The following is an 11,701-nucleotide window of genomic DNA, read 5'->3' on the forward strand; positions in this document are numbered from 1 at the left end:
AATTTCCACCTGCCAGATATTGCAGGCTAGAATCACTTAACATCAGACTATGGCAGTGGGCTAATACATCTCACTTCCTAAATGCAAAAGAGAAAATAAAAACCAGCTAGTGTTTTAAAATTTCCTTCTCTAACACCACAGTGAATCTGGGCTAACCTAGCATGACATGTCAACCTCCCCAATTCTTGGCTGATACATTAACCTTAAGACACTGGAGTCACTATCAGCTACTGATAGCTTTCTGATTGTTTACTTCTGCCTCTTAAATATGTTTCAAACCTAACTCCTTCCATTTCACATGCCAGCCCATTTGTCTAGGAAATCAGAACCCCTCCACTCTTCTAATCCTGCCCTACTTCAATCTATTATCCATACAACGGCCATAAAATATTGGAAAGATATAAATCAGATAATATTTTTTCCTGCTTGAACTTCCAATCCTTCAACTAAAATTCAAACTACTTTTCTGGACTCACATTATCCTGCATGATGCCAACTCTTCTTTCTCTGCAATCTTATTTAGCCTCACTCTCCCGTTCATACTTTTTACTTTAGCCACAATGATTTCCTCTTGGTTCCTTAAACATTAAGTTCTTTCCTGCTTCAGTGCTGCTGCAGAAGCTGCTCTGTCCACCTGAAACATTTTTTCCCTGCTTATTCACATGGCTGGGTACCTGTCTTATCAAGAGAGTAGGTCTACAAATGCACATCTCATGATTCTCCACCACTGCATCATTCCATTCAATCCATCCTGGAATGGATCACAAGCTGTGATTTTATATTTATTTACTCTTTACAGTCTCCTTCCCATTTCACTATAAGCTCCAGGAGGACAGGGACGGTGTCTGCCATTCACCTTGGTATCTATGCCAGCCACTGTACTAGACACTTGGTGTCAGTGGTGAAACTGACCTTGGACAGCATCTAATCTAACAAGCTCATTTTACAGATGAGGAAACTAGGACCTGAGAGGTATAGCAACTTGTCCAAATTTGCATAGTTAGTTGGCAAAAGAATTAGAAGTAAAAATAGTTAAGTGATGAAAAAGCTTTTAGAGTGTGTGATTGCTGCAGATCAAGTTAGTTTTCAAAATAAAGAAGGCCAATCTGAGCTGACTGTTGAGGGACGTAGGGAAAGGGGAAGAAGCTCAGAGTACTACAAGTGAAGATAACATGGCATTAGCAACCCACCATTAGCAAAGGAAGTATCCTGTTTTGGTTTTGTAGGAGGATGCTGATCTTTTCTTGTTGCTCCATCCTCCGGCTTCAGGGTGAACAAGTAAGATTATGGGCACAGCCTGTGGCAATAAATATAACAGGGTGAACCTAAGAGGTCTGTGCTGAAATAGAAACCATGACCTGGGCCTCATTAGCACCACGCTTCAGCCAAGTGAGCCAAGGACCACAAAACAGTCAGCATTTATGAGCTGTAACATGCGGGGACACAAACAGCTCATTAGGGCTCTCTCAAGGCAAGGGCCCCACCCACAAACCACTAATCTGACTCGGAGCAACAAGTGATTAGAAAGAAAGAGAGGAGGCCAACAAAGGGAAAGAAAGGAAAGAAGAAAAGAGAAAGGAATTGAGGAAAGAAAGGTTGCTGAGCCACAGTGCTCAACCTTCCTGGTCATCTCTCAACTGTGAGGTCTGTGGGAAAAAGTTTGATCACATCACTGGTCCTGTTAAGGGTCAACTCTCATTGCAAAACAATCCCTACAAGAGGAACAAATAAAAAATGAGCTTGGCTGGCCCTTGCCCTGACCCTGCTACCTTCTCCTCTATGGCTGAGTCAAGAGAGTTCTATCTCCAATATACCCTTCCAACCAGCAGTCACCCAAGCCTCTGAGTTCTGGAGTTTCACCTCTTTCTGTATCAGAGAAGATCATTCTTGTGACTTCTATCCTACAAAACCTCAGCTCTATACACAGGAGACTTTCTATCACGCTGCTCAAGTTGGAGATGAAGAACAAAGAACAAGCTTGAGAGTCCCATCACCTGCAGGGAATAAAGTTGGGTGAAACATTCTGTATAAACACTGCTGTCTGCAGGCCCTACCTACTGAGAGGATGGTCTGGATTATCGATGTGACTAAGGGGATAATGTAGTTGTGGAAAGGATACTCATACAGAATAAACGCAAGAAATTTCTCCACTAATTCTAGACACCATCATCTTTTTCAGGACTTCTCAAAGGCCTGGTTTCCCTGCATCATGACCAATGTATTTTCTAATGAGCTGCCAGGATGATCTTAACATGTAAAGTGGACTGTGCCGCTCACTTGCTCAAATCCTTTGATGAATTATTTTGCATTTACAATAAAATTCTAACACCTCCCTATGTTTTCTGCCTATCTCTTTAAGCTCTAACCATGAAATACCACTAGCTCCAGCCACTCTGGGCTTTTTTCAGTTCTCAAAATGATCACATTCTTTCCCTCCTCAGTGGCTAGCACATGTTATTCCTTGTGCCTGGGATAGTCTTATCCTCTCTCTCCCCAACTCCTACTCATTGTCTATGTCGAAAATGTTACCTTCTCAAAGACACCTTACTTGCCTGTCACTAAACACAACTAGTTCTGCCTGTTAATATGCTCTCCAGATACATTCTATGTTTCCTGCAAGGCATTTAGTACAGTTCAAACTTTTACGGAGAATTATATTGTCTATGCCTGTGTTTCTCACTAGACTGTCAGTGCCATGAAGAAACGGGGGGGAGCTGTTTCCCTCATCACTGAATCCCCAGCATGCAACACAGTCCCAAGCTTAAATAAATATTCCTGAAATGAATGTTTATCTGCTTAAAGTTCTCTTATTTAAGTTATCCTAATCCCAAAATAATAATCATCTTTCAACTCACCCCTCTCATAGCAACAAAGAGTGTCTCTATTCTGTTCCTACCCCAAGTGTCTGTCACCCTTGTCTACACTACCAGTCCACACACAAACCCCTCATCCCAGTCCCCTTCCTGTGTCACTAAACTCCATCTCATTTGTACCACACCCAGATTCACCTTGCCTTTGCCCACTAGTCCTTCAACTACACCTCAAGGGCAACTCTACATTAAGGTGCACAACTTCCTTCTTTGACTGAAACCTGAGTTTTCCCTAAAGGCACCAGCCCAGTCAGCCCTCTGCGGTAGAGCTCCTGCAGTCCTCCTCTTTCAAACACTGCCACACACTGGGATTATTAAGATAAACAGCCATAGCTTCTACCCTGCGGAAGTTACAGATAGCAGATTTCCAACAAACAAGCAGGGATGACACAGAGTGATAGGCGCTCTCAGAGATACCTGTGGCCTTTGGAGCACAGAGGAGGGAGAAGAGAGAAGAACTAGAGAAAGGAAGCTTTAGGTGGCTAGGGGATGCTTGACCAGAGGAGGATGTGTGGGCACACAGTAGGGTCGGGGGCATTCCAGAGAAAGAGTCTGCCCTTCTGGGGATGACAAGAGAACCACCCTGATAGTCAGCTCGCCCACCCCCTGCTCCTAACCACTCTTCCACATGTGTATCTCTGGCCCTTTTCTCATCTGTCTCCACCTCCCCATTCTTGCCATTCTCCTCCTATCTTGTTACTGCTCCTCCTCCACTCTCCCAATTGAATCCCCCCAAAGCACACAGCAGGAGGCCCCGGACCACTGGAAGGTTTGTCCAGTCTGAGAGAAATGCGAGGGAATATTTTCCACCAGCAGAAGTAGCATGAATGCATCTTTCTCCGGTCAGGGTCTGTTTTCGAGGAAATCAAGCAAGATTGCTTCACCTGAGGCTCTGAGCCTCCACAGCCAACTCTCGAGGCCTGGGCAGTGCAGATCTTAGGCTGCTTCCTGGAATGGTGTGACCAAAAGTCAGGAACCTCTGGATACGCAGGGCTAATATTTGCCACAATCTCCCCGAAACTGAAACCAGCGGAGTTCCAAGGGAAAGCACCATGGCGCACTCTTGTGGCCCCCGTGGGGACTGCAAACAGAGAGCCCTAGGGATCCTCCTGACCCTAGAAGCAGTGCTAACCCGGAAGACCAACTTATTCTTTAAATCGAATTTTATTAATTTATATTGTAAATTAATATACAGTAGGCACCTGCGCATGTTTTAATTTGTTTTAAAATCAGAGGCAAATAGAAGGAATCAGCAGGTGTAGTGCAAGTCCTTTGTCCTTGGTGACCTCTAGCAAGGAACTTCCCTCCTCCAGGGAGGGGGTCCTACCTGGAAGACCCAGAGTTCAGCCTTGCAGTTCAGATTCAGTTTATCTTTTCTCTTTTTCATACTGGAGGATTTTGGAGCTCAGGGCAAGAGTTTTCTTGAAGGTCACAGTTGCTACCTGTGTTAGGAGACATGAGGAAGAATTGCCTTATGCATTTTATAAATGACCCGATTTTCTTCCAACCTACATGGATGAGCTGAAGTGAAATAATGGTTTAAGGAGGTCAAGTCACCAAAGAGGCCTCAGTGGGACATGGCAGCACTAGGGCAGCTCGTAAGTGAAAAACTCAGCTCCACCAACAGACAACTACTTCCTCAGTCCCATGGGCCCAGAGACTGTCTTGGATAGGAGAGAAGGAGAGATACAGCCTTGAGGGGGAGGTGCGGGATCCCAAGAGTGTCTGAGAAGAAAAAGAAACAGTGAATAAAATGAGAACAAAGGTGTTTTAAATTATGCTGGGAATGAGGAAGCTGTGATTATCTCCCTGTTGAAATAGAGTCCCTCGAGATACCTCTCATCTATCAGGAAGCCTCGTAAGACCCCACATCACCATAGAGCTGTTGACCACAAACAAAGTTCAGTATGCCAGAGCTCCAAGTGATTTGGCTACCCTCTGAAAATCACATTATGATGATTTATCAGGAGTGCTAATAAAATTAAGCTTATCACTTACCATATATTGAGCAATTATGTACCAAGCTTATTAAGATCCATTGGCGTCCTAGCCTGTAATTGCTCAGTGGGCAAAAGTACGTTTTCAGAGTGATGAATTAAGTTACTGGTACAATATGAACTCATTTCTCAATAGGATAAATAGGGGCAGTATAAATAACTCTGTATACAACTTTTAATAATAAATAGAAAAATCACCCACTTTCCTGATAAATAAAAAAGATAATTCATTAAGAACAAAGAGTGCTGCTCAACTCCCTTGTTCTGCAGAGAAACAAGAGTCTCTTTATGCACTTCAATAAGCTGTACTTATCTTGACCTCTCAGTCCATGTAATAAAACAGAAAGCTTCAATTTGCAAGTTAAGAACACTGGAGTTCAAAACAAAGATCATAAGACAGCAGTGAAAAATGGCATCATGCTTCTGGAGTTGTAAATGGGCACATACAAAAGAATATATGGTTTGGGAAGGAACTTTGGCAACGTATTTAGTTTAATAGGGACCTAAAGGCCACTGAGTATTTGATCCATAAGCTAACCATGACCCTACACACTGATTATTCTGGTTTGACTTTGGCCAACGGTCACTATTTTTTTTTAACTTTTATTTTAGGTTAAGGAGTATATGTGCAGGTTTGTTATATAAGCTCATATTCTATACATTATTTCCTCACCCAGGTACTAAACCTAGTATCCAATAGTTATTTTTTCTGCTCCTCTCCCTCCTCCCAACCTCCGCGCTCAGGTAAGCCCCAGTGTCTGCTGTTCCCCTCTTTGTGTCTGTGTGCTCACATCAATGAGCTCCCACTTATAAGCGACAACCTGCAGTATTGGTTTACTGTTTCTGAGTTGGTTTGCTAAGGATAATGGCCTCCAGCTCCATCCATGTTCCTGCAAAGGACATGACCTCTATTTTAAGAAAGGTCAGGGAATTGCATAAGAGAATATCCACCTGAAATGGAGAAAACACAAAAGATCGGATTGCAAATAAACCTTATGAGAATCATAAACCATACCTAGTATCAAATGTTATTAATTTATATTGTCGTACTCAAGAAGAAAACTAATTGTAAGACACACACAAATCAAGCACAAGTGTGAGAGCACCACCATCACTCCCCAAAGAGCCTCCTTTTCGTATTAGGAAATGATGTAGCCCAGATGTAACATAAGAACTCTGTAAGTGATGCGTGAGATTGTAACTTACATAAATATGGAGCCATTTTTGGTCATCTCCATTTGATAAAGCTGATAGTCGCATAGATTATGTGACAGTTTCCAAGGAACAAAGGCATGTAAATCTACAGATTCCAGGTTTGACTACCATGATTCCTATATAGATATGACACATCTTACTAAAAGCATTCCACACGTAAGAAGGTTTCCAATAGCAAGGACCACTGGTATATTTACCAAGCAGTCTGTCACTATTTGTTTACAATGAAAATTGACTGGGTTACCTTTTTTCCTTTCCCAGGCTATCCTTCAGTAAAGGGAGATCATAGCAACTGAAATAAACAGTTCTTTGTGTCTTTTCTCCAAATAATTTTGTGGAGATTTTAGCCAAATCAGCAGGAGTTCAATTTTCCTTGTCTGAGAAAAGGAACAATGATTTCTTCCAGCATTGGCCATTAGTCAGTGCCAGATCTCAGAGAATTAGTTCAGAGTATTATTCTTAGAAATAGCATGATAGCAATCCTATCTGGAATCATTACACACTTAAGAACACCCCTATGGTGTGCAATAATCTGTCTCTAATGCTTTTTATTGTATCCTGGACACACATCATTTTCCCAGTGGTGAAACCGGTTTAGAGGTACTGTATGACTTGGGGATGGGGCCAAGAAATAGCCTGACCAAGCCTGTAATTGAGTTGCATACCAAGTTGGCTTCCATAAGGCTACACGATGTGAAGTTAAATTCCATCCTAAAATACTATTAGGAATACACATTCCAAATTTAAATGTATAGATATGGTATCTTTGGGATGGTTATCAAAGTTCTAGGCCTGCAATCCCAGCACTTTGGGAGGCCAAGGCGGGTGGATCACGAGGTCAGGAGATTGAGCCCATCCTGGCTAACATGGTGAAACCCCATCTCTACTAAAAATACAAAAAATTAGCCGGACGTGGTGGCGGATGCCTGTAGTCCCAGCTACCGGGGAGGATGAGGCAGGAGAATGGCATGAACCCAGGAGGCAGAGATTGCAGTGAGCCGAGATCGCACCACTGCACTCCAGCCTGGGCGACGGAGCGATACTCCATCTCAAAAACAAAACAAAACAACAAAGTTCTTGGTACAGGATGTGCCCTCAGAAGTTATGTTCCTGGACTCTTTTAAAGGCGACCATCCCCTCACCTGCACACTTGGGCATTTCCTGTCCAAAGGCCTCTGAGACATCTAGGACTTGCCAGCAATCCTACCTTTGAGAATCTCCACCTTTATAGGCCCCCAAATACGTGAAGGTACCTGGGAAGTCGATTCTTCCCTGCCATGGTTAGGCTTTGGTGCTAGACTTGGGCCTGGAATCCAGAGATCGGACAAAATAAAAAAAAATTCTGAGGTGGGAAAGATATTTTGTTATACTAAGCTATATAATTGCATTCTCCCTTTATCCCTTATTCCACTTCAGAAATCTAGAAGACATTCCAGTGGGATCTGCACTTTACTTACCCTCGTTCAAGCTGAGGACACAATAATTTAAACTACAAACCCAGCCTTTCCAATTTTGTCCATCTCCCCTGTTTTGACTACCATGTGTTTCAGCTGACTATCAGGGGTTTCATTTTTCATTTTCAGAAAGGCTACTGCAGTGAGAGTGGTAAGTAATACATTCCCCGAACTATGTATTTACTCACAGTGTCAATTTCATTGGGCTAGCGTTCCTTTGGCCACACATAGGGAACCCAACAAATCTTTAAAGTATGGGGTCTGTGGGCTGGGATAGGATAATATCAGCTAACACTTAGGATTGTCTCAGAGATCACTGGTTCTTAAATGGATGGAACCCCTGGTTGTCAAATTTCTCTATCTTTTCTTTAGGAGATTATAAGTCTAGATGCCTGCCATTTTCATGTTGACAAAAATGTTTACAAACTGAGAAGTACCTTCAATCTGCTCCTAAGTCCCAAGACACATGTTTACTGAGTTTACACATGTTTACTTGATACATGCAAGTTCCCCTTTGCATCCATCTCAGGAGGAGACTTCCTAGGAACCCAACCTCCATCACCTGAGATCCCTGTTAGCCCCTCTGTACAATCCTTCCCTGCCTTTGGTGCATTTTTGCTCCTAAGGATTCTTCTAGGAGGACTATCCTTGGGCTACTGTAACTATTTTGCACCCAGTCTCCCCAAACGGGACGTATATGGGAGTGTATAATCCATATATCCCATTTATCTCTCTTCCCTCGAGGCTTTAGCCAATCACTAACAGATGCAGCAGGAAATCTCAGTTTCATGGGCTGGGGAAGGATAACTTCTAAACATAACTTAACTCCAAGTTCCCCTGCTGCTATCCAGACAAAGCTCCCTCATGGCACTTTGCTTGACATAACACATACACAGCAATTAACTCAAAATGGATATAGACCTAGTTGTAAGAGCTAAAATATAAAAGTTCAGAAGGAATTCATGGGAGAAAATCTTTGTGAATTTGGGTTAAGCAACGAGTTCTAAGATAATATACCAGAAGCACAAGCCATAATAGAAACCATTAATAAAATGGACTTTCTTAAAATTAAAAACCTTTCTGCTTCAAAAGAGACCATTACAAAGAAAATAGTCATAGACTGGAGGAAAATGTTTGCTAATCATACATCCTACAAAGGACTTGAATTCACAATATATAAAGAACTCTTTTAACTCAATAAGAAGCAACCTAATTTTAAAAATCAGCAAAAGGGTATAGATGCAATTTTACTAAAGAAGAAATATAAATGGCTAAAAAGCATATCACAGGGTACTCAATGTCATCAGTCTTTAGGCAGATGCAAATTTAAACCACACCAATATACCGCATACACCATGAATATGATTATGCTTTAAAAGACAGAGAATACCAAACCTCACTGATTATGTGGGAAAACTGGAACCTTCTAATATTGCCTGTGGGAAGGTCAAATAATAATCACTTTGGAAACCAGTTTGACAGTTTTTTGAAAAATTAAGCATATGGTTACCATATGATCCAACAAGTCCACACCTAGAAATCTATCCAAGAAAAATCAAAACATATGTCTATACAAGATTTGTTCTGGAATGTTCACAGCAGCATTATTCACAAGAGTGAAAAACTGGAAGTATCTCAATGTCCATCAGCTGCTAAATAGATAGACAAAATGTAGTGTATCTGTGGAATGGAATTCTATTCAGCAACAAAATCTCATATATGCTACAACATGGATGAACCTCAAAAACATGTTAAGTGAAGGAAGCCGGTTGCAAAATACTACATATTGTCTTATTCTATTTCTATGAAATGGCCACGAAGGATACATTTATAGAGGCACAGAGCAGATTAATGATTGCTTGGGGCTGGAGTGGTGGGTTCAGATGAGGGAGGAGAGACTGACTGCAAAGGAGCTGGAGGGAAATTGAAGAGGTGAAGAAACTGTTCTAAAACTGGATTCTGGTGATAGCTGCACAACTCTATGAGTCTACTAAAATTGTATGAATTTGTCAAAATGCATTCAGCTGTATACTTAAGAGGTGCATTTTTTTTTTTTTTTTGAGACAGAGTTTTGTTCTGTCACCCAGGCTGGAGTACAGTGCTGCGATCCTAGCTCACTGCAGCCTCAAACTCCTGGCTCAAGTGATCCTCCTGCCTCAGCCTCCACAAGTTGATTAGGAACAATTATATGGTATCAGTATATAAACCAACAAATAAATAGATAAGTGAAAAAGTATAGATAACTCATTAGAGATCATTGACTATAAAAATTTAATACTTAGTAATGATATGTCAAATCAGTGAAGGAAATAAATTTTAAAAAATCGTCTATGCTGGCAAAATTTAGTGTCCATCTGGAAGAAAATAATGTTGGATCTCATCTCACTCAAAGTAATTTCTAAATGGATTTAAGCCTAAAATGTAAAATAAAATTTTACTGTAATTTAAAATCTTTCAAGACAACTTAAGAAAGTATATATGTAATATTGGCAATAGGGATACATTTTTCAACTAACACTGGAAAGCCAGGAGACACAAAGTAAAAATGACATCCGTGATAACATTAAAAATCTTCTCATTCTTCCACATGTTACATGTCTTCATTTGTTGAGGCTTTCTAGCTTTTGTCCATTTAAACCCTGCTAAATTTATAGATTAATACTAGTAATATTACGAATATTTCTGCGAGACTCCGTCTCAAAAAAAAAAAAAAAAAAAAGAATATTTCTTAGGATTTTCTACTTACTTGTTGACTAAGACCTCCAGGATGTTAGTGAATAAATGTTGGAATAGCTGACATCATTCCCTTATTCCCTGTCTGAGATGGAAAGCATTCAGCATTTCACGATTAACCACGATATTAGCTCTATGTTCTTCATAGATGCATTTTGCAAGTTAAAGAAAATTTATTCTATTCTTAGTGTGCCATATGTTTTGTTTTCTTTTGAAAATCATGAATGAGTTTCAATCTTGTCAAATACTTTTTCTGCATTTATTGAAATAATTGTATAATTTTTTTCTTTGTTCTGTTAATGGCCTGAATTACATTAATTGATTTACAAATGTTGAAGAAACTTTATATTCCTGGGATAAACTAGACTTGGTCAGGATTTATTATACCTGTTATGTATTTGGGTTTGATTTGTTAATATTTTGTAGGATTTCTTGAATCCATGTTTATGAGAAAGAGTGGTGTATAATTTTTTTCTTATAAAATCTTCTGATAGCAGCATTATACTTGCTTTGGTTTTGGCATCAGGGTTATGCTTGCCACAAAAACGTTGAAAAGTTTCTTCTTCTAAATTCTGAAAGACTTTATTTAATATTTGTATCATGTCATTCGTAGATAAAGGAAAGAATTCTACTTGAAAGCACCTGGGCTTAGATTTTGCTTAGTGTCAGATTTTTAAATTATAAATGCAATTTCTTTCATAGGTGGAGGGATATTCTTGCTATTTCTTCTTGTCATTTCGGGTGAATTGTACTTTCCAAGAGATTTGCCCATTTTATCTGAGTTATTGCTTTTATGGACATAAAGTTGTTTACCATGATCTTTTATTATCCTTTTAATGTCTGTAGAATCCATGAATATCACCTTTTTAATTCCTGATAAAAAGATAATTTGCATTTTCTTTATACTTTTCTTTAATTTGTCTTTGTAGGTATTTATCAGTTTTATTAATCTTTTAAAAAACAGCTTTTGGCTTTAATTTTTCATTGTTTATCTGATTTCTATTTCATTGATTGCTGCTTTTTATGATTTCTTTTGTTCTACTTACTTTAGGTTTAATTTGCTTGTCTTTTTCTAGAATCTTAAGACTATAAATTTAGATCATTGATTTTAAATTTTCTTCTTCTCTAGTATAGACATATAAAGTTATACATTTTTCCCTATCACTTTAGCTGCATCTCACAAATTTTAATATGTTTTGCTCTTATTTTCATTAAGTTTGAAGTATTTGACAATTTTCTCTCCAGTGAGACTCCCTCTGGCCATAGCACTGGTTACTCCCGGACCGGCTTTGGCAGCTCCATTTAAAGTGATTACAAACATGGCTGTATTTTGGGCGGGAAGTCGGTGTTCCAATGAACATGGTCATGATATAGTTGACAGATGAAGTGATGGTAATTTCCCTTGTGGTGGGGTTTCCAAAGGCTTGAAGTA

This window comes from Rhinopithecus roxellana, chromosome 8, assembly GCF_007565055.1.
Source record: "Rhinopithecus roxellana isolate Shanxi Qingling chromosome 8, ASM756505v1, whole genome shotgun sequence".
Lineage (NCBI taxonomy): Eukaryota > Metazoa > Chordata > Mammalia > Primates > Cercopithecidae > Rhinopithecus > Rhinopithecus roxellana.